Source organism: Lissotriton vulgaris, chromosome 4_1 (genome assembly GCF_964263255.1).
Source record: "Lissotriton vulgaris chromosome 4_1, aLisVul1.2, whole genome shotgun sequence".
NCBI classification, from domain to species: Eukaryota; Metazoa; Chordata; class Amphibia; order Caudata; family Salamandridae; genus Lissotriton; species Lissotriton vulgaris.
In genome coordinates, this window is record NC_141691.1 from 1,131,005,561 (window position 1) to 1,131,032,786 (window position 27,226).

The 27,226-nt window shown below is 46.1% G+C and overlaps 1 protein-coding gene across 1 annotated transcript in view; it reads left to right on the plus strand.

Annotated features, from left to right (window-relative positions):
- LOC147722977 (band 4.1-like protein 4B) overlaps window positions 1-27,226 on the plus strand; it is a 747,062-nt gene that overhangs the window by 146,854 nt on the left and 572,982 nt on the right. The gene's annotated exons all lie outside the window — the stretch shown is intronic.

Here is a 27,226-nt window from a genome sequence, read left to right on the forward strand (position 1 = left end):
TCATATCTGGGGTGTTCCTGCGGATATCATCATTTTCAGCCCCATCGGAATTTAGAGGCCACTCAGAATGAGGGCATGCAATTAAGGAAGGATTCTTTTTGTTTATCAGACGTTGGAACATGGATATGGCAACATCGTGCACAACTTTGAATGAAATAATGAACCTCTATGTTGGTAAAGGTAATGTGCAAATATATCACAAGGTCTGTTCATAAAATTCCACCCAGCTGCAGTATTTTATAAGGCGTTTGGGGACTCGGGTGGAACAATAAATCTTACACAATTAGCTGTGGAAGACCTTGGTGTCCTATCTGGTCCACCCCAATATTTTCTAAAACCAACTCCTTCTGAAAAAAGAAATGATTTTTTCAGCACATACCCTTTTGCTGAATATAAAAGTGTAAAGTGCAATAGCATCCGGTATAATCAAGGTTTTGCAATTCATATAAATATTTTGTTTAATAAATCAGACTTATGGGCTTGCTTCGCCAAAAACATAAATGCATCTATGAATTATATGCTTCTCTCAATGAATTGCAAATTTGATATATTGTTCGTGATTCAAAGAATAAAATCGCAGTATGCATAGAAATCTTTGCAAATCTTGCATTTCCAGGAGTACTCCCTGTCAGTCATGCATGCATTTGTGAATTAGGCTGCTCTTCCCACCAAGTATGCATGGTGGTAATAGGGAAACGTTTTTATTTCTTTACTTTTCTATTTTTTCAGTGGAAAAGCATTTTCCCAGTGCATAAAAAGCCTCTGCTGCACACCCATTATATATGGGAGTCGACCATTTACTTTATCACACAAGAAAGACACTTCTTTCCGATTTTTACTGGTGTAATCCTGCCTGTGTTTACGGGATGGAAAACAGCAATCCAACTGTTTGTGCCTATCCACAAGCCAACGAGATCGTTGGTGTTCACCGCAGTTTTCACAGACATTTCCTCAGCATACTTGCCCATCTACGTAAAAAACTGAGTAAAAAACGTCATACTGGAGGATTATCCACATTTGCACACCCAATCTGCAGGTTCATGTTTCCATAGATCCTGCGCCTATAAATCAGAATCTGAAAACGTGCTCACAGTTTGCCCAATAGCTAGCAAGCGGGAAATGGGAAAGGCCTAGTTCATTGACTATAAGGTGCATGTCGTGCCAATTTTTATTATTTCTGAAGTTATAGTTGGTGAAACTTGGTCATGAGTCTTTTGGGGCATTCAAACACTATTTGTAAGAAACTGGTTTATGAGTTGAGGGGGTGGAAACCCCACTAAAATAATAAGCACAAGCCTTCTCAAGGTGAACCGCAAAAGTCACTAAATAATCCTGTGAATAATCCTCTGGTAGTTTGGCACAAAAGCAGTCCGGCTTAATTTAGGCAACGTGTAAATTATTTTTGCAGCACTCAAACAGTTTTAAATGTGAAAACACGACACCAATAAAATCCCAAACCAATTTAGAAAATACAGTACATTTAAAAAAAATAAAATCACAACAAAACTACAAAAATCCAATCAGGTACATCGGATATATTAGTTTTCAAAGTTTTAGATGAAAAACAGCACCAAAAAGCATGAAGTGCCACTTGCGGCTATCTGGTTGTGGTGGGCCAGAATAAAGGCACAAGTTCAGGAGGATTGTGATGCAATGGAGCATGGGTTTAATACAGGGACCAGGATACAATTGCAGTGTTACTCCAATATATCATCTTATGTCCAAAAAGGCCTGTCACATCAGTCTAAACTGGGGAAGAACTCCTGGTCAGCTATAAGAACATCTATTTGAGATTCCCTGGTGCCAACAGGGCATTGTTTCAGTGACAACCAACCTCGCAAATACATGGATGTGCAAACACATCATTTTTACTCCAAGCCAATAGATAGCCTTACTAAGATTTCATGGGCACAGATGGCCATTCAGTACTCAATAAGTGCTATCACATCACAAAAATGCTGTATTGTGACACAGAAGCACTGTCACTTGCCCCCCCAAAACTAGAATATTCATCAAAACTGCTATCAAATTCCAAAAATACCATCACATGCCACGTTCGCTTTCAAGCTTTATTCGGTTCATAAAAACAAACCATAAAAACGCATACAATAAAAAGAATGAATAAATATAAGATGTGAAATCGATTGTATGGTGTAGAGCTTTTGCAAGACACAGAATTTCCAAACATTACAGACATTTTCAGCGGCAGACTAAATGATTGACAAAGAAGTCTGTCGAGTGGCATGCTTGAAAATTAAAAAAAAAAAAAGCAGAGGAATGCATATGGGAATCTCATTGTGGAAGCCCATCTATATAAGCACCACAAAAGGGAAAATTCATAAACCCTCTTCAATCATTAGGCTGTGCTCAACTATTCCTTTCTGCACTTAATTCTAGTTTTTTGGGGCTTCTCCAGATTGTGGTGTCGACGCGTTTCAGCACAATTAGTTAGAGCCTCATCAGGACTGAGGCAAAAGGAAACCTACAATAAACAAAATGTATTCCTTGTATTTACAAATATACACATAGACATATATATTTATAAAGAAAGACAGAATATTTACACAGGGAAAAGAGGGATAGCATGGTTAGTATATCAACTTAAATAACAGAGCGCTATCTTGGTGCAGCAGTAAGCAAAGTGTGACTACAAAAAGGGTGAACAAAAAAGGATAGTGGTAAAAACGTAAAAACTCTACGATCACCAAATAAGGAAACATAGTCTTAGGTAATGTAATGTAATGTAATGTAAAAAGGGACTTGCTAAAGCGCACTGTGGCCAAGCGGCTTCCTGGCGCTGAAAATCTGATGCCTAGCTCTGCAAATGATCCGACGGGGCTAGTCAGGGAAGGCCTGAGCAAAAAGAAAGGTTTTCAGGGCTTTGCGAAAAGAAGAGTAAGTAGGAATGGAGCGAATAGGAAGAGGGAGACTGTTCCAGAGCTGGGGGGCAAGAACCGAGAATCGGGTGCCCCCGGTTCTGGATTTGCGGAAACGGGGGACTTGGAGTAAGGAGAGAGATGAAGAGCGGAGAGTGCGGACCGGGGTGTAGGGAACAATCAAAGTGCCAATATAGAGGGGGGCAGAATGGGTGAGAGCCCGAAAAGTTAGGCAGGCCAATTTACAAAGAGATCTAAAATGCACAGGGAGCCAGTGTAGGGACTTGAGTACGGGCGTGATGTGGGAGGATTTAGGGAGGTGAAAGATGAGACGGGCTGCCTGATTTTGAATGGCCTGTAGTCGTCGCCTTTCGACGACTGGTATGCCCACATAGAGGCCGTTCCCATAATCAAGGCGGGAGGTGATAAGGGCCATGACTATGGATTTGAGGGCATCCGTGGAGAAATACCGGGATACTTTCCGGATAAGACGGAGGGATAAAAAACAAGAAGAAATGACAGAACTGACCTGGACATGCATAGTGAGATCATTGCTGACCTTGATGCCCAGGGTACGGACGGAGGAAACCGGTGAGGGGGGAGAACCAAAAGAAAGGGGCCAGTGAATCGGGGACCAAGGATTGGAAGGACCACCCGTGAGGACAAACTCTGTCTTATCCGAATTGAGCTTAAGATGGTTAGAGCTCATCCATTCCGAGATAAATACTAGAGTGGAGCTGAGAAAAGGGGAGGAATCCGAGGAGGTGGAAAGGTCAAAGACGAGCTAGAGGTCATCCGCGTAGTTATACACGGAGACCCCCTGCTCGCGGAGAGAAAGAATAAGGGGATAGATATAGAGATTGAAAAGGAGGGGAGAAAGGGAAGAGCCTTGAGGCACCCCACACACGACTGGACGGAGGGGGGGAGGAGAATCCTGAAAGATGGACGGATTGTGACCTTTCTTGAAGGAAGGACGCCAGCCAGGAAAGTGCTGTTCCCCTAATGCCGGCTGCGCTGACACGGTCGAGAAGGATGGTAGGTCATACCAAATGGTTATCTCAACCTTTACCATTTTCCGGCAATGACAACTAACCAAGCAAGAGCACGTGTCTCGTCCAAGAATTAAATAAACAGTACAAGGAAAGTTAATAAAAAGTGAAAAAAAGAATAATAGAAAAACAATAATGATAAAACAATAAAAATAGTCAGTGGGAGTACAACCTAGGGTAAATATCTTGCACGTGCACTCCTCCATTCCACTGATCTATGCAGTTGCGAAATGTTAGTAGAAAGAACACGTGTCCACGTCACCAGGTATTCTCACTAACCTTTACATATTCCAGCTTGCTTAGTGGCCCAAAAATAACCAATGGCAATGGCAAACTAACAATGGTCCAAGGAGGAATAGTTCTATTAAACAAAAATGATGATACCAATACACAACACCACACGGGAAATTATTTGTAAGACCACAATAGGTTCAATATTCAACATCTTACGGTGCATACATACTTTTGCGCTAGATAGTCAACGTGCCGTTCATGTTCCCAGAAGGGAGCCTCACGTATCACGGAGGTATCGGGACACTCTCTACGGTCGAATTTCCCGGAATCTACGTCTGTTCAAAAGGATAATAAAGACAAGGGCAATGAATACCCCTAGTGCTTAAACTACAAAAATCCTAGAGCCTGTTCTTAGATGGACAATCGAATAAGGCGCTTTCCGCTTACCATAAACATAACTTCGGTCAACAAGCATTAAAGTGTCATCTACGGCAGAACTGCTCTCGCAATATGAATTATGTGACATAAAGTGGTTCGTCATTGCGTTTAAATCCATTTGATACATGGAAAACAAAGAAAGACAGCTACGAGCTCATGTATCGCTGTAACTTTGATAAAGGGGGTTTCTTACTTGGTATTTATCAAACCCACATACACAAATAAAAGGAAATGCGAAGGAAATAAATACAGAGGCAAAACCAAAATAGAAAAAGAAAAGAAAATTGACAAAGTTGGTGTTCACCAATATACCCGTCACTCTGTGTCTCTTTGCTATTTGCTGCACCTCACATTCTGATTATTTTTTCAATCATAATACACAGGCATTGTTGAAAATGAAACCAGATAACATTGGTATATCAAACAAACAAAGGGGAGATTGGGAGGTGCACAACACGGTAGGTGGTGGTTTGAGTTTTATAGTCACTCGGACCGTCACACCGGAGATCTACACGGCTTTCAGCCATGAAGTAAGTCTAGCTAATGCATGCAGCTTCCCATTCGGGAACCGCGATTCCTTAACCTGTTTACCGGTCTCGACACCACGCTATCACCCCATTCCAGTTAGTCCACCAGCCTCCCATACGGCACGACTAGTTATTAGTGCTTGTCTGATTTACCACCCGTGCACATGTCTTTATCTTTTGACCCCGCATGCCACATTTTAACTCTCCAACCACAACTTATCTATTTTTTTACCTCGGAACACATCCTTATCGTCTTATTGATCGGCACTTTTAATAACATTACTGGCCATCAGCGTCCACGCATATATTCTTTCTTTCCCTGACATGGGCTTATTTCTTCTTTTTTTAGTTCTCCTTGACAAAGGGCGAGTAGCCCGAAATGCATTGGAGCACGCGTATATGCTGTACCGTCAATGTAACACGATGATATGATGACAATATCGTTTGAAATATCAAGCCAATGTTTTACAATTGATGAATAAATCTACACTGCATCGTTAAACTTTGGAGTCATTTCGATGAACATCTAAGGAGTGCCTCATGCAGGGGATGTATCTGCAAACCTTTGCATACACTCACTAGTCTCATAAATCAAACAAACGCCATCATATACACATATAGAAATAGTGAGATGTATCATGCACAATATACAATTTCTAACTTCACTAGTTCATAACAATGTGTGAGACAATATAACCTGATGACTTACACCTATTCAAAGACTAAAGTTAACATGTTTATTGTAAAAGAGCCCACATTTTGTCTCGGTCATTTAGGCCTGTGGTGGCAGGGTTGTATGTCATGACAATGCGTGGTATTACCACGCGTGCCATTACAGCGCAGGAATTACCACGAAAGTCCTTACAACGACTTTCACTGGAGGGCGCTAGAAAGTGGAATAGTTTAATTTTCTATTCCAACTCCAGCCCAAGTTGACAGTAGGAAAGGAGTTGGATAGAAAATTAAACTATTCCCTGTCCAAGAGCGCCCTCCAGCGAAAGTCGTGGTAATTCCTGCGTTGTAATGGCAGTGTGGGGTAATCCCGGCATTGTCATGGCTGTTCACCTTTTGAAATACGATCAACACTGACCATTGTATTTCATTTTCAGCGTGGCCATAGTTTTGAAAATGTTTGATCAGAGGAGCTCCTTGGATCTTACATTTAGTCTTGGATCTGTGTTGCAGGATTTGGTTCTTTGCCGGTTGCCTTGCCTGCCCTATGCAGAACATATTGCAAGGACAGTTCAAACAGTAAATCACATTTTTTGTGTTGCAATTGGAGAAGGTTTTTTTGTATATGGTTTTGTCCATTTATTGTGACCTGCTTAGTATCCACTGTCAACTGACATGCGGCACAAAATTGGCATCTAAAGTGCCCGACCACCGGTGGTAAACCTAACATTCCTCTTAGATCTTTTTTTATTCTTTTTTTTAGTTGGGTTGGCAGCTCTCACCAATTGTTGACTGAGGTTTTTTTCCTTTGCAGAATGCAAACAGGGGTTTCGGAAGCCCTAAATGGCTTATCATTCGCCAATTATTTAAAATGATCTTTTTCATTTTATAGGCCTTTGGATTGTAAATCAGGACACAAGTAAGTGGTGTGACTACAGATCTTTGTTTTGGTGTTAATACCTCCTATCTGGGGGTGTACCATGCTCTTTTTATGGCAGTCTTAACCAGTTTACGTGGGTGCCCTCTACTTAACAATGTGTTCTGTAGAATTCAAGTACTTGCAAAATAATAATTTTTGTTCATACAATTTCTCCTAATTCTAAGAAATTGCCTGTATGGCAAATTTTCTTTCAGGCTTCTAGGATTTCTGCTGGAAAAGTGTAACAGGGTATTTCTATCTGTTTGTTTGGTATACAAACTGACTTCTAGTATACCACTGGTGCATTGAATCCAAACGTCTAGAAAGTTGATCTTTCCTCTGTCACTTGACATTGTACATTTTAAATCAGCTGACCTCATATGAAGCCAATTGTGGAACTATACTAAGGTCTTGTTGTGGTGTTTTTTGAATATATAAAGAAATCATTTAGATATATATTCCAGGCGAAGGAATAATTTAAGTGTCTTTCCACAATAAGAGATTCCCAGATCCATTCCGCTGCATCATTTTTTCTATTTTTCAGTTTTTCTTCACCCAGATGCGGGTAGAGTATTAGAGCGAACCCCCTTTTTCTCATAAGAGTGGCATACTTGGGCAACTACCATATTGGCACTAAATCTCCATGTGGCTACAGCAAAGGTGTCACAACAGCAAACCAACTGGACAAAATACAGTACAAAAATAAAATACTAAAAACTATGTGCAGGGGTCTCACTCAACAAATGTCAGTGAAAGCCTCAAGCTGGACTGCAAAATTAACATCAGATAGCCAAAAAGGCTGCCACATTAGTTTAAGGCTGGGGAAGTACCAGTCCTGTATCAGTTTCTTGTATCATTTCATTATTTTCTCATACTTCGGTCAGCTACTTGAAAATCTTTGTTAACCTATTTTAGGGTCGTATGTTGGGTGGGTTTTATCTGTGCTTGCCCTTTGATTAATTCAGCATTCTCCAAATTATTCCCATTGTTGCATTGATTTATTTATTACTCTCAGTATTTTACTGTGGAAAATACCCAGAATTATTGCCAAATGAAATGCTGAGGCCTCCACCTTGTTGGTGACTTTGTACAAAATAACTGCAGCCCAACCAATAATCAAAGGTTTAAGGAATCCCATTAAGGTAGGAGAGTCATTACTTAATGATCCCATAAACAAAGAGTTTCCCTTCTTTAATGAACTCAATACGCTGATTAAATTGCACCTATAACTTATTCATCCTTCCTGGAGACTTCAAACTAAATATCAACAATCAGCTTCTTGGCACCATTTTCACGACTTCTCTCTGATTACTACTTAGTTAACATTCACTCCTCACCACCTCTCACCAAAGATACTTGCTCTAATACTGCTATCCAAAACACTACCTCTCTCTGTACACCTATAATTGACCTCTCTCCCTATCACCAGGTCATCTTGCAAATACTAATCAGTGCACTTTCCATGTTTTCCCTCATATTAACACCTTCTGATCCCTTTCATCTTTCCCAAATCAGTTGCAAAATTACCATGCACCTTTACAAGCCACAACCATATAATGCTAATTTAGTGTCGCCTAGAAACATGCCTTTAATTCTAATTACCATCTGCAAATCTTTACTCCAGTATGCTCACGTTTACAACTGTGGATTTCACCTATTATCCAAGCAATGGAAATCAAGGCCTGAACACTTCTCCACAAAAGGCGTGGGAATAAGCCTACCACAAAACTTGAAGCCTATAAACTGCCTGTTGGAAATCTGTTCGATACCTTGAGCAGCACCACATCAATTTATGTCCACAAGCTGATCACCATATTCTCTCCTCACCCAAAATAATTTGCGGTTATAATCAATATTTACTCTTTCCAATACTCAAACCCAAAACACACTCTTCACTATCAGAAAAGGACTTTGCATTCTTCTTCTTCATGAAAGTCTGTGCTATTAGAGACACTCAAACCATACTGCTTACTATGGAAGCGATTATTGGAATCAACTAAGTGCCGTCTTTGCGGGAAAGCAGAAGAGTGCATAAATGGATCTATCATGCACCTTGTCGCCTTCCCCTAATTAACCACAGGAGCCAGGAGCATTATTCAACAGGTCTTTATTCCTCCGTGTTGCTCCTATCAGTGAGACTAACTTTCCCTATCCTGTCTGGGTCCCCGGCCCTTCCTGTGCTGCCTGCCCTGTCCCTAACTGTGGTCAGGCATAACAATATGACACCTCCCCCCTTTGTACAAAAGTCTTACTGTCTCTCAGATTTCTTCAATCAGACGCGTTGGTCGCTTGACATGTCGTCGAGGGCGACCGAGCTGCTCTGGAGTTCTGCTTCGGGGGCTCGTAGGTTCTTCATGTCTTGCTCGACTGAGATGCTCTCGGTCACTGTCCTCATTTCGGCTCACTGAGTCGGTCGATGAATCGCGTCTTCGGATCTCATCGTGACCGCTGGAATTGCATTTCTTGAAGTGTGAGATATTTCGGGCTATCCGCTTGTGATCAGCCTCTGCTGTAATGATGGTCCCTTTCCGGCTATAAACTCTCAACGGGTGAGCGAGATAGTGACTGTCTGCTTTCGTTCTTCGGTCACGCCTAACCATCACCCAGTCTCCTTCTTGGATGTCTGCGTGTTTCGCATGTCTGCGTTGGTCAGCGTAGGTCTTCATTTTCTAAGTAGTAATAGCTTTATTCGATAAAAACATATCATAAAAGCATTTACACATCTTTAAAACACATTTTTGACAACAAATATCACACATAAAAAGCATTTCATATACAACAACCTATTGGGTGAGTAGGATCGTTCACTGAATTAACATTTTCCTTGCAGTTCTTAGGCACCATGCCCAACCCAAAAATTTTGCCATACAAGTTGAAAAGAAGGGTCTAGGATCTGTACGTAAAATACGCATGGCTTCCAAATGGGAGCGAGTTCCCAGGTTCATACAAATAGGCTTCAACCACCTACGTCTTGGGGCTGCATAGACGCTACATTCAAACAACATATGGGACACAGATTCTACCCTTAGATCGCAAAAGGGGCAATAGGGTACAGTTTGAGCGGGCGGTTTCCAAGTTGACGTAAACTCACATAATGGAAGTACCCCCAACCTGAACTTGATGTATAATGCTCTGTCCCTTGGGTTCTGAATGGCGTCTAGATAGAGTTCCCTTAGGGGCAACTCCTTGACTGACAGAAACAGGGCCACAGATTTACAGTGATTTGTGCTACGGGCCCTCTCACTGTCTACCCATGCCCAATAAACCTTCTTTAGATGTTGTTTCGAGGGTGCAGATTTGTTGGTCCAAGCCTCGCCTAGGCCCAAATTGTATAACAATTTTTTAACTTCCCTGAGCCAAATGATCTTATGAGAACCCGGTATTGACAGAATGTCATTTAAGGCGTCTGCGTAACTACTTAATTCCTGCACATTCCAAATTCTGGACCATAACAGGAGTGGACGTAGTTTCGCTTGGTCGCAGATTGCCCGGGTACCTGCATCTATCAGCAATGGGATTGTTGGCGTGCTGTGGGGCAACCCCATTAGGTCTTTATGAAAGTTGTTCTCAAGATGGGCCAGAGTATCAACTTTTTGGGTGCCCCACAGCTCGGCACCGTAAAGTGCCGTGCTTACAACCCTTGCCCTGTAGATGTCTAGGGGGGCCCCTATAGGTTTTGATGGGGACGCTCGCTGCTCCTTAAGCAGTGCACCTGCCACCCTTTTGTGAGTAAGGAAGATTTTTTGATGGTGTGCCTTCCAGCTCATGGTATCACTAATGCGTATGCCCAAATAATCAAATTCTTTCACGCGATCAAGTGGGACAGAATCCAAGACCGGGGGGTAGACAGATTTTTTTGGGGGATTAAGAACTAAAAACTTAGTTTTACCTATGTTTATTGCCAGGCCCCTTTCATTGCAGAAGGTTTGGAAACTGGAAAGCAGCAATTGGATGCCCATTGGTGATTTTGAAATTAGGAGGGTATCGTCCGCGAACAGAAGCGTTGGGATCTTCCTTCCAGCCAGGGTGGGTGCATCAGATGGCTGTTGTAAAAGATGCTCCACCACTCCGTTAATATAGAGAGAGAACAGAGTGGGGGCAAGGACACACCCCTGGCGGACGCCTCTGTCCACGGGGATACGAGATGTTTTCTCTCCCTGGGCACCCCATCTAATTTGGGCGAAATTCCTATCATGAAGTTTTACAAGCAGTGAAAGCAGATAGGGGGGGAGGCCTAACCCATCGAGGACGTTCCATAGAAGCGTGCGTGGTACCAGGTCGAAGGCAGTCCGCAAGTCAATGAAGACTAAATACAGACTGCCCCCTCCCAGCACCACCACTTTCCAATAGATCATTAGGAAACGGAACGTCTGCTCGATTGTACCCGTACCCGTTCTGAAACCTGCTTGGAGATCTGATAGGATATGGTTGTTGTCTACCCACTCGATAATCCTGCCCAATACCACCTTTCCTGCTACTTTTTGAGAAGAATCTAGTAAACTGATTGGGCGGTAGTTTGCTGGGTCATCCCTAGAGCCTTTTTTAAAAATAGGTACGACCTCAGCGCCCCTCCATGAATCGGGAAAGACTCCACCCAACAATACTTCATTCAAAAGTGAGGAAATTAATCTACTCCAGGGAGATGGATAGTTCCTAATTAGGTCTCCTGGGATGCCGTCTGGACCTGCTGCTTTATTCGGGACAATGGATTGAATTGCTCTTTCTACTTCTAGGTTAGTAAATAGGCCATCGTAGCACGGGAGGTTAGTAGTAAAGCCCATAAGTGGGCAAGCTGCCTGGGATGTACCTAGAGGAATGGAATACAATTGCGAAAAATGGTCAAACCATGCTCCCCCTGTGATGTTACAAGTTAGTTTATGGTCAATGGGCTTTTCCCTAGATCTTAGTAGGTCCCAAAACCTCTTTGCATCCTTCCTGGTACTGGCCTCTACTAGATCTCCCCAAAAGTTAAGATCATAAGTCCGTTTAGCCTCATTTATGATTTTTTTATAAAATTTTCTGGCAACCCTAATAGCAGCCGCGTCTTTGGTCTTTAGTGACTCAACAAGTTCCTTCTTGGCCTCACGACATTTTTGTGTGTACCACTTCTCCGACTGCTTGGGCAAAGATTTTGGGGGGCCTCTTCTAGTGGTTTGGGGAACAATAAATAGGTCACTCAGCGCCAATACAGTCTCCGTGAAAAGGGGTAGGACCTTGATATCATTTTGATTAAAAGGGCTTATCCGGGGCTCCACCTCTTCCAGAATTGTCCCGGCTTGGGCCATCCTTGTCTCGTCAGCTGAAACTTTTGCCCATTTTAATCGCCTGCTACAGTTTGTGGGGACCACTTCATGAGAGGATTTCCATTTGTGGTTAGTTAAGCCTTGCCTTCCAGCCTGCCAAGGGGGTGCAATAGATAGCGATAAGGGGTTGTGGTCGCTATCGACCGACACTACAACCTCCATATCTAGGTGGTATTGCCAGAAGTTATAATTGAGCATAATGTAATCAATCCTAGACGTGTGGTCTTGTCTATTGTAAGTGTGGGCACCCATAAGGTCAGATTTAGATCGGCCATTAGTCGGTCGCAAATTGTGCTCCATGCACAAGGCATTGATCTCTATTGCATTTTGCGACCATTTAGGTATCGGGTCAAGGTTCAAGATCGGAATGCCTCTCCTATTGTCCTCCTCAAAAGTGTCCAAGATGTCTTCTCTGGCTAAAGGCTCAAAACAGCAGTTGAAATCCCCTGCAAGCATTATAAGGGAATCTGCATCGCAAGCGGCCAGATTGTAGTTTAAACCTGTAGATGGTAAATGGGATGCACCGCCTTTGGCACCCCTCAAGTAGATGTTAAAGATTTCCATATTTCTTCCCCCTTTATGTGTTACCGTGAGCCACTGGAGATCCGGAGATTGAGTGTTTCTATCTTTTACCCTGTAGCCCAAAGCAACACTGATCCAGATGATGAGTCCACCTGACGGGCGACCTTTGGACCCTTGTTCTTGGACTGCGGGGATAAAGAAGGTGGCAAATCCCACTCGGTGTCTTGGCTCCAAGCACCAGGTTTCCTGCAGAAGACAGATGTGAAAGGGTTCCAAAAAGTTGTTCCATTCAGGGATGTCAAAATTGCGGCCAAGACCAGCCACGTTCCAGGATAAGACTTTTAGGACTGCATCAGATGGTGGGAAGACTCTGATGGGGTCAGTAGGCACAGGCATTAGGGGATAATCGCATCCACTGTTTTTAAAGGCGTCGCAAGTGGCTCAATTTGGGGGAGATTGGAAAACACATAAGGGGCAAGGCAAGTGATATCCGATTGTTCAAGAGTGGTAAGTACAGGAAAGGTCACACAAGGCGAATTTGGCCGCTCTTCCCTTTTGCAAATAACTGTTGTGTCCAATGACGTTTCCACCCCATCAGCCCTTACGTTGTTGAATCGTCCTGCTTGGCTTAGCGCAGATTCTGGAGCTGGGCAATCGGTAGAATGATGCCCATGCAAAGTTAGGGATACCCTTCGTGTTTGCTCAACTGCTTGCACAGGGAGTCAATCCACCTCCTCTAAACCACCGAATCTATTATAAGTGGAAAGGCCATTCCAATGTAACAGGTTCTCCCTATGGCCCCTAGGATTATTCGTCCATTGATGGTGCTGAACCAATGTCCAATTATCCCCCTGGTTACAACTCGATCGAGGAGGATAGAAAAAGGATAGTGGCTTGGCTTTCACTAGAGAGTCATCATTGTTGGGCCGACTACAAATATGGTGCGCCGTGTGGGGATCTTCAAAAGTCACTACTATGCAGTCCCCCGGGCTAGATTTTAGCGTTGGCCCTACCCAAGGGGTTCTGCGAACCATCAATACCCTACTTTTTCTACCATTGGGGATTGGTCTATTAACGTTCAACCAATGCATTATTTTATTTTTGAGCGACCAGTGGTTTTCAAATTGACCATTACTTAACGTAGGGACACCCGTCAAGACAGCGACATAGTCGTTTGCCTCTGGAGGAAGGTCAATGTAGCCACCCCTGAAGTTTTCTTTGGCTGGGAGGACCTGAGTTTCACTAGGGACCGGTCTAGTTACTGTTTCATGTTTGGGATGTTGCGCGTTACGGGTGGAGCCTCGTGGAGGAGGCTTTGGTTTAACACGAGCTTGCTCCACCGTAACTGACCTTGGTTTAGGAACCGGTTTTATTGTTAGTGAAGCTGAAGAGGAAGCTGGGTTGGATTGTGGTGTGGCAGGTTGCGGGGTTGGGTCAGCTGCAATAACGCCCTGATTTTCCAGACTTTTCAACCCAAGGGTGGCTAGCGCAATGATGCTCTTCTCCATTTCTAGCAAATTATTTTCAATCCTTGAAAGTCTTAGGTCCAAAGGAGACAAGAGTTTTTTAAGAGTGTCCCAAACCACCTCTATAAATTCTTTATTATTCTTGGTTAGCCCATCTACTTCGAGGGCCTCATCTGTTGTAATATTCAGAATGGAATTAGATGGATTTTTTCCCTGTCCCTCACTGCAAGACTGGGTATTAATGGTAGATTCAGCTCCCGTATTAAAAGCTATGGTATTATTCGTGGGCAGATTTTTTGGAACCGCAATTTTCGCTTTCTTACGGGAATAAGCTGAGCGGGAATTGCGTTTCCTCTTGGGTTGTTTACCACTGGGGATGTTGTGAGTCGAATTCGAGAGGGGTACGATGGGAGCAGGGATGGGGATGCTAGGAGGTGTTGATGTAGCATCCCCAACCCTGCTACCTACTGCAAGCGTGGGAATGGCCGGGGTCGGTGAATGGTGGATGTCGACCTGGGCGACTATACAATTAAGGCGGGCTGGACGCTCAGGAGTAACAGAGGCGGCTATGTGGCCAAGGGAGGATTTTTTTGAGAGTGCAATTACTTGAGACACTCTTCTTGCGGCGTCTAATTCTAGCGAGACCCGGGTCTGAAGCTTGGATATTTCCTCGTCTATAGCTATATTAGTGCGGGTTATAAAATCATCCATGGGACCGCTGACTAGTGACCCCCGTTTCGAAGATTTGCTACGCGTTACCCTAGGATCCATAATTCTATTGCGCTGTGACGGGGATAGGTCTATTTCCCCTCGATAAGTAGTTTGTCTACCAATGAAAACTAACAAACAAAATTAACCAAGAGGGGTAGCCCAGTCCAGACCTCTCAGGCCTCGAACGGCCTCAAACGGTCCCGCCCTTGTCCCGGGCTTCTCCCGGCGCCCTCCCGCGCGCTCCCGCGCCGCGGGGTTGTTACCTTAGCTTTATAGGAAAGCTAGATCCGGCGTTGGGGGCGGGGCCGGCAGGGAGAGGAGCCCAGCTGGTAATGGGCGCGCGGGGACTCCTGGTCACTGGAGTCCTCCGCTCTACCCTCGCAGCCCTGCCGGTGAAGACAAGCCCCTTACCAGGTGACCGCCGCTGTGTTTCCGCGAAGCGGGACCCGCGAAGCGGGTCCGGCGAGCAGGGGCGGCACACAGCGGTCAGGGAGCAGCGTTGACAGAGACGAAATGCCCAGTGTTCTCCAGCAAACGAAAGGAGGGAATCCAATGTATTAAGGCTCAGCTGCCTTTTCTTGTTTCCTCGGCGTTGGGGGCGGGGCCGGCAGGGAGAGGAGCCCAGCTGGTAATGGGCGCGCGGGGACTCCTGGTCACTGGAGTCCTCCGCTCTACCCTCGCAGCCCTGCCGGTGAAGACAAGCCCCTTACCAGGTGACCGCCGCTGTGTTTCCGCGAAGCGGGACCCGCGAAGCGGGTCCGGCGAGCAGGGGCGGCACACAGCGGTCAGGGAGCAGCGTTGACAGAGACGAAATGCCCAGTGTTCTCCAGCAAACGAAAGGAGGGAATCCAATGTATTAAGGCTCAGCTGCCTTTTCTTGTTTCCTCGGCGTTGGGGGCGGGGCCGGCAGGGAGAGGAGCCCAGCTGGTAATGGGCGCGCGGGGACTCCTGGTCACTGGAGTCCTCCGCTCTACCCTCGCAGCCCTGCCGGTGAAGACAAGCCCCTTACCAGGTGACCGCCGCTGTGTTTCCGCGAAGCGGGACCCGCGAAGCGGGTCCGGCGAGCAGGGGCGGCACACAGCGGTCAGGGAGCAGCGTTGACAGAGACGAAATGCCCAGTGTTCTCCAGCAAACGAAAGGAGGGAATCCAATGTATTAAGGCTCAGCTGCCTTTTCTTGTTTCCTCGGCGTTGGGGGCGGGGCCGGCAGGGAGAGGAGCCCAGCTGGTAATGGGCGCGCGGGGACTCCTGGTCACTGGAGTCCTCCGCTCTACCCTCGCAGCCCTGCCGGTGAAGACAAGCCCCTTACCAGGTGACCGCCGCTGTGTTTCCGCGAAGCGGGACCCGCGAAGCGGGTCCGGCGAGCAGGGGCGGCACACAGCGGTCAGGGAGCAGCGTTGACAGAGACGAAATGCCCAGTGTTCTCCAGCAAACGAAAGGAGGGAATCCAATGTATTAAGGCTCAGCTGCCTTTTCTTGTTTCCTCGGCGTTGGGGGCGGGGCCGGCAGGGAGAGGAGCCCAGCTGGTAATGGGCGCGCGGGGACTCCTGGTCACTGGAGTCCTCCGCTCTACCCTCGCAGCCCTGCCGGTGAAGACAAGCCCCTTACCAGGTGACCGCCGCTGTGTTTCCGCGAAGCGGGACCCGCGAAGCGGGTCCGGCGAGCAGGGGCGGCACACAGCGGTCAGGGAGCAGCGTTGACAGAGACGAAATGCCCAGTGTTCTCCAGCAAACGAAAGGAGGGAATCCAATGTATTAAGGCTCAGCTGCCTTTTCTTGTTTCCTCGGCGTTGGGGGCGGGGCCGGCAGGGAGAGGAGCCCAGCTGGTAATGGGCGCGCGGGGACTCCTGGTCACTGGAGTCCTCCGCTCTACCCTCGCAGCCCTGCCGGTGAAGACAAGCCCCTTACCAGGTGACCGCCGCTGTGTTTCCGCGAAGCGGGACCCGCGAAGCGGGTCCGGCGAGCAGGGGCGGCACACAGCGGTCAGGGAGCAGCGTTGACAGAGACGAAATGCCCAGTGTTCTCCAGCAAACGAAAGGAGGGAATCTTCATTTTCAGTTTCTTCTCATGGTCTATTTTAACCAGAGTGTCGTGATCGATGGTCACGTTTCGAGATGGTAACGCATTGTCTAGTGTAGGTAGCCGAGTGCGGGGAATCCTTCCCAGCATCAGGGTGGCTGGACATTGGTTCGTGGTGTTGTGAGGTGTGGTGCGATAGGCTCGCAGTACTTCATTTAGAGCATGTTGGATATCTCGGTGGGCCAGTTCTGCTTGCTGGACCGCTTTCTTAAGAGTCCCCATGAAACGCTCTACCTTGCCATTGGCTTGGGGCCATAAGGGAGTGATTTTCTTGTGTTTGAAATTGAGGTGTTTTGCGAATTCAGCAAACTCGTGACCATTGAACAGTGGCCCATTGTCAGATTTGACTCCCAATGGAATGCCCCATGCCGCAAAGGTCTCTTCAAGAACTGGTATTACCGCTGTAGCTTTGGTGGATGACACTAGGTGCGCAATCAGGAATCAAGAATACTCGTCCATTATGACGACAATGTATTGGCCTGATTTTAACGGCCCAAAAAAGTCAATGGCGATTTGTTGCCAGACCCCATCTGGTAACTGACATTTGCAGCGGGGCCGGTGGTTCTTCACGGCTCACTAGTTGACAGGAGGTGCAATCCTTGAGAGTGCCCTCCACCATCTGATCCAGTGACGGAAACCAGACGCGTTCCTGTAAGGCCTTTTTGGTATCGCTTATTCCTCTGTGGCCCTCGTGAGCCAAGTTGATCACTCCTTGCCGTAGTCTTTGTGGAATTACTATCCTCCCCCCTCTCAGCAGCAGACCATCCTCGCTGATAGACAGTTCTTCCTGGATGTGCTTGAATGCTACAAGTTCCTGGATGTTCTGAGCCGAGATCTGGGCTGTGTCTTTCACATGTCGCCATGAACAGTTGCGTATGCGAGCTATGACCTCTTGGAAGATGGGATCTTGACTAGACGCTTCGTGGATTGCTTCCAGGGGTATTGTAGGCGGATACGCAGAGTCAATGACGAAATGGATGTACTCCTCTGCTAACGAGTACTTCCCACTAGTGTGTGTCTGAGGGTGTCGGGACATGTAGTCCGCTGGATTTTCTGCCTTCCCTGGTTTGTGAATGATCGTGTACACGTAGTCCTGGGGTCATAGTCCCCACCGTTCTATGCACTGGGGCATTTTTGCTTTTGGATTGCCAAAGATGGTGATGAGATCTTGGTGGTCTGTGATGATGGTGAAATGTTTGCCATATGCGAAGAGGTGGAAATGCTTGCAGGCCCATACCACCGCAAGACTCTCCTTCTCAGGTTGAGAATATGCCTTTTCGGTGTCGGTGAGGCTGCGTCTGGCGTAGGCGATGATGTGGCATTGATCAGAGTCTTCTTGATATTGCGCCAAAATGGCACCCAGACCTACCGGACTGGCATCGACAGTTATTTCAGTCTTTTTCTTGGCGTCAAAGTAGGCAAGGTTCATGGCAGCACTGACTGATTTTTTTATTTTGTTGAAAGAGTGCTCACAGGCATCTGTCCATAGGAACTGCTGGCCTTGGCAGGTGAGCTCCCTGAGGGGGTAGCTGATGGTAGCGTAGTCCCTAATGTAGCGTGCACAGTAGCTTGCCATCCCTAAGAACGATCGAAGGTCACTGACATCACGTGGCGTTGGGGTGTCTGCAAGGGCGGACACCTTTTCTGGGTCCGGTTTCATGCCATCTTTGGAGAATATGTGACCATTGAATTTCAGGGTCGACCTATGGAACTCGCACTTGTCCGAGTTCAGGGTCAAGTTGGCGTTTAGTAGTGCGTGGCACACACGATCCAGAGCAGTGTCATGCTCAATTTGATCCTTTCCAAATACTAGGAGATCATCGCTATAGTTGAAAGCGTTTGGGATCCCTTGAATTACTCACCAGATGGCCTCTTGGAAGATCTCGGCAGCCGAGGATATGCCAAAGTTTAGGCGTTTGTAATGGAAGAGTCCTTGGTGGGTTGTAAAAGTCGTGATATACCGAGACTTCTCGTGTAGTTCCAATTGGTGGTAACCTTTATTGAGATCGAGTTTTGAGAACACCCTGGCCCCATTGAGGCGAGCGATCATGTCGCTAATGTGTGGTCCGGGGTGACGTTCCCTCTCGATAGCTGTATTGGGTGCATGTCCACACACAGGCGCACTTTGTTGTCCGGTCCTTTCTTGGGCACCACCACCACTGGTGACACCCATGGGGTTGGCCCTGATGTGCGCTCAATAATGTCTGTTTTTAGGAGGTCCTGGAGTTCATCATCTACTGCTTGTTGTAAGTGGAACGGCACCTTCCTATGGTGTTGTGCCACTGGGGTCACTCGTTCGTCAATGTGTAACTTCACCTTGAATTGAGTAAGTTTTCCCAGTCACTTGAAGAGGTTTGGAAATTTCGAGACGATGTCTGGGGCATCTTCGGTCATGTAAAGGAGGTCCACGAGTTTCAGGCGTTTCGCCGTCGGCAGACTGGGTAGACAGTCGGCCAGATCCGGGCCTTCCACAACGTGAATGTAGGCGGGGATCTGTCGGTCCCTGTAGGACAGAGTCGTGCTGAAACAACCAAGGCAAGGTAATGGTTACCTGGACATCCAGGTATATATACGTACAGCTGCAGGTTCTAGTTTCGGTCGTGGCTTCATGCTCTGATATTCAAGAGCACAGATGTAATTTAAAGAAGCTCCTGAGTCTAATACGAATTTTGCAGGATGATCTCCTATCTTGATATCCAGTTTCGGATATTTCTTCAGTCGGTCCGGATCTGAGACCATACAAATATATTCGTCACTGTCTTGTGATACAGGCGTGGGTAGTGATGAGTCACTAGATATCGATCTTCGTGATCGATATGAGCTGGCAGAACGGACACTTGATGGAGATGAGCTTGAGGAGCGACCTTCTCTCCCTTTCATGGCACGAGCGTGGTGGCGCGTGTTCGACCGCGCTGTGGACAATCTTCGCCCCGACTGTCGAGCTTGGCAGGCAACTTCGAAGTGGTTCTCTCTTCCACAGCGGTGAGATCGCTGACCAATGGCTGGACATTGTCCTAAGTGGGGGTAGTCTTGGCCGCACCGGTAGCATGTTGGTGCCGTCTTGTGAGACTTGGAGTGTCGCGACTCGTGACGTGACAACGTCCTTCGGGAAGCCGTGGCATGAGTAGGTTTATTTGACTTGCGACGGTCCGTCCAGTGTTTTTTTTCTTTGTGTTCTTGCAGTCTGAAGGCATGTTCCTTCCTTCCAGTCTTGTTGACTTCTATTCTTTTTGCATGGTCCTCTGCTTGATCGTTGATTCATGTCATTTTGTCGATTTCCTCAAGAGTGTAGTGTTTCTTTAGTAGGCGCCGACGTAGTGATTCTGACTGGCAGCCTTCAATTATGCGCAGTCGCAGCGCATCTTCAGTGCTAAAAGCATCAAACTCGCAATGTCGAGCTAGCCGCCGGATGCGCACGATGAAGTCGCACATGTGTTCGTCCTTTTCCTGAGTAGCTAGATTAAAGGTGTAACGCTCGTAGTCTAAGTTGCGCTTGTGTTAAAATCTACGATCAAGAGCTCCTTTTACGTCGTCATAAGAAGTGGCGCTTCCGGCAGGTAGTTCTTTGATGATCTGCGCAATGTCTTTTCCCACCAAATTCCGCAAGGCTATCAATTATTGCTTAGGATCCTGCACTTGAGACCCGGTCATATAGTCCTCGAAGTCCTCAGCCCAGCTCTTCCACTTGGGTCCCATGCTATTTCCGGACGTCAACTCCAGAGGGTCTGGTCGCCGCAGGTAGGGTACTCCCATGAGCGGGTGTGGAGACAGTGCAAGTGGTGGTGGTAGGGTGGCCAGAGATGCTGCTCCTCCTCCTGGAGCGCCCGTTGCTGCTCCTCCTCCTGGAGCACCTGTTGGGTTCGTAACCGACATTTTAGCTTGACCAGGCTATTTAGCGGGCTATTGTTCAGTTTATTTTACTGCAACTGAGCGTGCAAGTCGGAATCACTTGGTTCCAGTGACTTTCCAGCAGTTTTTTCTTGTCTTTGATTGTTAGATGCAATGTTGCCTGACTTCAAAACGGCCGACACCAAAAACTCAATGGGTGTCTATGGCTGGCGCCTGATTCTAAGATGGCCTTCGTTTGGGACACGTGGGTTACTTTTACTTGCACTTTCAAAGGTCTCTCATTTAGCTTGGCCACAGTCAATATTAATTTCAGGCAGGCTTCCCTGGCGTTCGGGACTCACCCTCAGACTCTTGGCCTCAACTAGCCGCTTCAGGGACGTTCTCCGACATACTGGCCGTTTCGCGCCGATTTTGTATTTAGGCGGGCAGTTTCTGGGCAGTCGCCGAGTCAGGTGCGCTCAAAATAATGTTCATGTAGCGCGGGCCCTCTGTAGGCGGGTGCCGATTATCGCGCTCTGAGCAGCATTCAGGTGTAGCGTGCAGGGCGCTTTCTTTCTTTCCTCCGCGCTCTTGCACACCGCGCTGACACGGGCTGCAGGCTCACTGCTTCTTGGCTGTTTGCAGACGGTGGGGCTTTATGGGGTGTGTGGTTCTGGTGGGCATCTCACCCTCATCGCCAGTGTTGCCTTCCCCTAAATAACCACAGGAGCGAGGAGCATTATTCAACAGGTCTTTATTCCTCTGTGTTGCTCCTATCAGTGAAACTAACTTTCCCTATCCTGTCTGGGTCCCTGCCCCTTCCTGTGCTGCCTGTCCTGTCCCTAACTGTGGTCAGGCATAACGTTATGACACACCTGTTGAGAATTGGATCCTGAACGACGACTCCTTCTGAAAACTATCTTCAACAACAGGAGGATAAGATCCTGCAGACAAGCGGTGAAGGCATGCCTTGGAGGAGATCTACAGCTGTTGTGCCGGTTTGTACGATTCATGGGGATGGCAGAGGAAAATATGAAGAAAACCAGTGCACAATAAGCAGCTTTCAAACGAAGGCTCGCCATTTCTCGGAATTAGCACTCTTCATTAGGAAATGCACAACGCAAAAAAGTCTCATTCAAGGCATGGTAATCTTGCTTATTAAAATATAAAAAATAGCTTCTTGTCAAGTACTGGGAACCAGGCACTTTACGGAACTGCAGCACTTATTCCATTACAACTTTAATGATGAGGCTGCACCTTCATGTGAAATCCTTTGTTTGTTATTTTACAATATATGCAACCCAGTGGTACTTTTTTCTTCACGCACAATGCACGAGGCACTTTACGAGACTGGTAAAACCGGGAAATCAAGGACTGCTTAATGCATATTGAATGAACAGATATTCCGTAAGAGTATTGCACAAATTAGTTAGAATGGAATATGTTGATTAGGAAAGAACAGGGATCAAAAGGCAGCGAATAGGCAGGGAATAGGTGAATAGGCAGTGGATAGAAGTTTTATTTTCCCTGGCCCTTCTTCCCGCTTTCTCTTCCTTTCATTTCGCTTTTCCCCCATTTTTCTTCCTCTTTTTGAATTACGCTGCTTGGTGGACAGTATGCGCCAACACCGCAATATAGAGATTATTTCACGATAGATTCTTCACAGAATAAACTGAAAATAAAACTGCATCCAGGTGAGGGAGCCTAGCCAAATAGGCTTTGCCTATTGGAAGGGAGGGTTCCTCATGGGGGGGTAGGGCACAGGGGGAGTTGGCGAGGGGTGGGGTTACAGGGGGAGCACTTGGGGGGGGGGGGGAGCATAGGGAAAAAATAAAAATAAATACTCATCTCACCAGAGTTAAGGAATCAAGCCGGTTAGGGAATAGAAAGGATGAAGGGAGATCAAAGTTTGGGGAGTAAACAGACCATTTGTATTACTTGGAATGTGAATGGAATGCGGTGCCTCCGTAATCAGTGAATTATTCTCAAACACCTGGAGATGTCGAGCGCTCAGATCTGTCTATTACAGGAGACGCATCTGAGTTTAGCTGAAAGTCGTTCTGTATTTTCTAAAACCAAATGGATAAAGGATTTTGAGGTATCTCAGCAGACAGCACATAATAGAGGAGTGGCCAAACTAGTTAAACATGGTATTTCTGCAACAATCAGGGGGGTCCAAACAGATACTACTGGAAGATGGATAGTTGTGAAAATGGTATTGAATAATATCGGTATAGTATGTGCTTCCTTTTACGGTCCCAATGTGGATGATCCTTCTTACCTCTTGAAATTACAATCCATATTGATGCTGGAGGCACCACCCTATATCCTGGGAGGGGATTTTAATGTATTATTAGATCCCAATAAAGATAGGTCTAATGTGAGTAATTATGTAGGGGCACCAAAGATACGGCGTGCACTGCGGAATATGATGCACGATCTAGATCTGGAGGATGTATGGAGAGCTAAGCAGGGTTCACTACAAGGGTATACATTTTATAGTAAGAAGTCCAAACATGCCTCTAGGATAGACTATATCTTCATGGATAGACACTCAATTAATAATATTAAGAAGATAGTGGTGAAGCCCAGCCTTCTGTCAGACCATGCTCCTCTGCAGTTGGTGTATGCGAAAAGTGAATCGCAGATGCAGTCCAGATGGACGTTAAAGAGGGCTATGCTTTCCAGTACAGAGATAATACAATCCATCCGGGCCTTTACTTCAGAATTCTTTTTATTTAATATGGGGTCTACAACTCTGCATTACATCCGGGATGCCTATAAGCAGGGCTAAGAGGAAAGCTCCATGCAACTATATGTGCTAAGAACAGAATGGAGGGAGGGTATTTAAGAAAATTGAGAACAGAATTGGTCAGCTGGAGCAGGATAGGATTCATGTGCATAGTAGGGATCAGGAAAGACTTCTTCAGATCGAACAGGATCTAGATCTGGCAAAACAATCATATAGAGGGCATTTAGATGCAAAATGTAAAGCCCAGTGGGACTCAAGTAGGATGGATAATTTTGAATACGGAGAAAAGGCAGGAGCGTTATTGGCGTGGAAATCTAGAACTGATCGGGCTAGGAATGACATTAGTGGAGAAGTGTGGCTCACTGGTTAGAGGCGGCAGACCCAGAAGCAGAGGTCGGCCCGGGACCAGGGTTCAATTCCCGACGCGGCAGGGTACGGGACCAATGTCAGCGGGCTCGATAAATCTCGCCTTGGTGCCCCTCTAACCATGGGTCCCACGCTGCGACTCTGGGCAATAGCTTGCTTAATCTCCACAATGGCCCCCTCGCTGCCGGGGATGTCTGGCTTCACCTTGAGAATGCCCAATAGGGACCATCTCACAAGGAAAGCCAGGACGGGTTCCCCAGCGGTACACAGCGCCAGGAAACCCCAGGGTGAACGTCCGCTCTACAAATCCATACTAACATAACATAACATAACATAATTAACAATAATGGGAAAACATCAAGAAAAATAGAGGACATGCAGAGCTGCCTACTCTCTCTCTATATAGAGAGGATGTAAATCCGTCCACTGAAGCCTTACGCACATGGTTGGACAGAAAAAATCTGCCAAAACTATCCGAGGAGGGAAGAAACGGTCTGGACGCTCCTATAACTATAAAAGAGATAGCAGCACAGATAAAGAAATTAAAAAACAAAAGAGCTGCCGGCACAGATGCACTCCCCAGCGAGGTGTATAAATACCTAATGGATGATCTATGTCCTATTTTAGAAATCATCTTTAACTCTATTTACGCATCCACGGGGAGGGTCCCAAACTCATGGAAGGAAGCTATTATTGTTCTGATTTTGAAGCCCGGGAAGGACCCCCAAAGAGCGGACTCATATAGACCAATCTCCCTGCTAAATGCAGACTAAAAAATCTTTGGGGGAATTCAGGCAGGGAGATTGGCCAAACTAACACCTAAATTGATACATGAAGATCAGAAGGGTTTCGTGGCTGGTAGGCATATTGAAGATCAAATACACCTTCTGCTGGGGAATATTGACCTAGCAGTGGGAAAATCAGAACCCTTGGCCGTGGTAGCTTTGGACGTGGCCAAGGCATTTGATAAAGTCTGCTGGAAATATCTGTGGGAAGTCCTGGAAATAATGAGGTTTGGGCCAGTATTTATTTTTACTCTAAAGAACTGTTATAAGGGTGCCTCTGCTAGGATCATTTTAAATGGCATATTAACATCAGCATTTAATATCCAGCAGGGAACCAGACAGGGGTGTCCCATCTCCCCGCTGTTGTTCAATTTATATATTGAACCCTTGGCCCAGGCAATCAGGCTCGATACGACTATAATTCCTTTCCAGTCAGGACAGTATAGCTCCAAGATGGCCCTATATGCAGATGATCTGATCATATACACAAGAGACCCTGGTACAGCTATTCCCCGTATTGAGGAATTGACAGCAGAGTTCAGTGTATTATCAGGATACAAGGTGAATAGATCCAAGACTGGGGTCATGTATTGGAACATAGATCATTGGTTAGGTACGGAGAGTCTGGAGTTTAGATACCTGGGGATATATATCGTACGGGAACTGGACCAGATCCCTAAGATAAATTTGGATAGAACAATTAGGGAAATAGACCGTCTGTTTAGCAGATGGAAGAACCTCCAATTATCTGTATATGGGAAAGTGAATCTAGTAAAAATGGTTATTCTCCCCAAGCTTTCATATTTATTTTCAACCATACCACTAATATTCCCTAAGAAAGACATAAAAAAGATACAGAGCAAAATTGGGAGTTTTGTGTGAGGGGACAAAGGGGTACGCCTGACCTGGAAGAAACTTAGAAGAAGATTATTAAAAGGTGGGTTAGCTCTCCCCGATATTAGCCTCTATGTAGTGGCATTTCAGTTTAAGAGCCTATGTATGCTACTCACTAGACCTGATGATTCACCCTGGGGCAAATTGTTGCAAGAAATGGTGAGAGCACAAGGGGGAAACAATGAATTTATGTATAACTTTGGATCTCCAAGATTCTTCAAGAGGGTTCGTTTAAAGATATTAAAAACTGCCCTAGAGACATGGCACAAGGTAAGGGTAAGTAGTGGGATTGGGTACTATTCAGACTCATCTCCAGTCTGGGATTCACCTGGTACCCCGGACTGCTTGAAAGATGCCCTGGCAATACCTATTAAAAGAGCTGGAATCTCGAAATGGAAGGAGTTAATGGATGAGGAAAGGATACACCCATGGAAGTATTTGAGGGCGAAGGTAGGGACAGGTTTATCGACGTTTAAATATCTTTTATTGGTGTCGTGGCACACAGCGGAACGGGGGGAGATGCGAAGTAATGAGGAATTAAAAAGGCTTAGCCAATCCTCCACACCCATACTAAAAGAAATCTCGGTATGGTACCAACATTTATTAAAGGGCGAAGATATGGGGATAACCCCGGCAGAGGGGGTATGGAACAACTCTCCACTGGCACTGCAGGCAGAAGGCATGCTTGAACCATCTTTGAAGACCCTATACAAACATATAAAGCCTGCCTGTCTTAAAAAGAATCACTTCTTCGTGGTTAATAGGCTTTACTATACCGCTTATAAAATAGGGAAATTTGCCCCTGTACCGCCACCAAAATGTCAGAGATGTCAGGAATTGATGGCAGATGATATTCATATGTTTCTTGAATGTAAAGCGCTGGATCAATACTGGAAAGAGATGGGACAGGCACTGTCGGGACTTTTTAGTACCACGATCAAAGTAAACTCCTCTCTGGTTATATTTGGTGACAATGGTTTGTTCTATCAGATAGCCACATGGCAGGAAAGAGGGCTCCTACTCTATTTGATCCTACTGGCAAGGAGGGAAATATGTAAGAGATGGAAGGATCACCTCCCCCCGGGAAGCGAGGACTGGTTAAAAGCATCATTTATCATGGCTCGGCTGGAATATGAGAGGGCAGAGGAGTAGCCGTTTAACATCTGGCACCCTCTAATGAGGTGGAGAAGAAACCTAAGAATGATCCAGACGCTCCAATGATTACACCATGTCCCCGCTACTAAAGGGGAGGAGGTCTGGCGACCCAAGTAAAGCGTGGTCAGCCAGGTGGCCCACAGAGAGAGAGTACGGCTGTAAATGTTTCACAAAAACTTGACACAGTGAGATGAGGAGTAAAAAAAATGAATAAATAAAAAAAAAAAGAATGGAATATGTTGCGTAGATAACATAAATTGTACCATAGCTATTTACTGTTGGATACTAATCATGATGTAACTGGTTTTAGTTTTATGAATTTCGTCATTGAGTGATTTTGTAAAGGTTTTTATCCATACTACTATTATAAAGAGAGAGCCCAAACCTTTGAGGCGGGTAAGCTCAAGAAGTGCAGCACCAATCACAACACCCAATACAGCATTGGAAAGTACAGTTGAAGCAGATGGACATAGTCTATACAGCTGCCCACCATGGACATTACAAAGGTAAAAGAACCTTAGAGTAAAGTAGTGTCTTGTGGGTGAGGGCGTTGTGCTGTCAGCGATGGGCGTGGAAAAAACAACCCTTCACAGTACTCCCTTGTGGGCGTGGGCGTTGTGAAAGAGGCGTGGCAAAACACCAATGGGCGCGG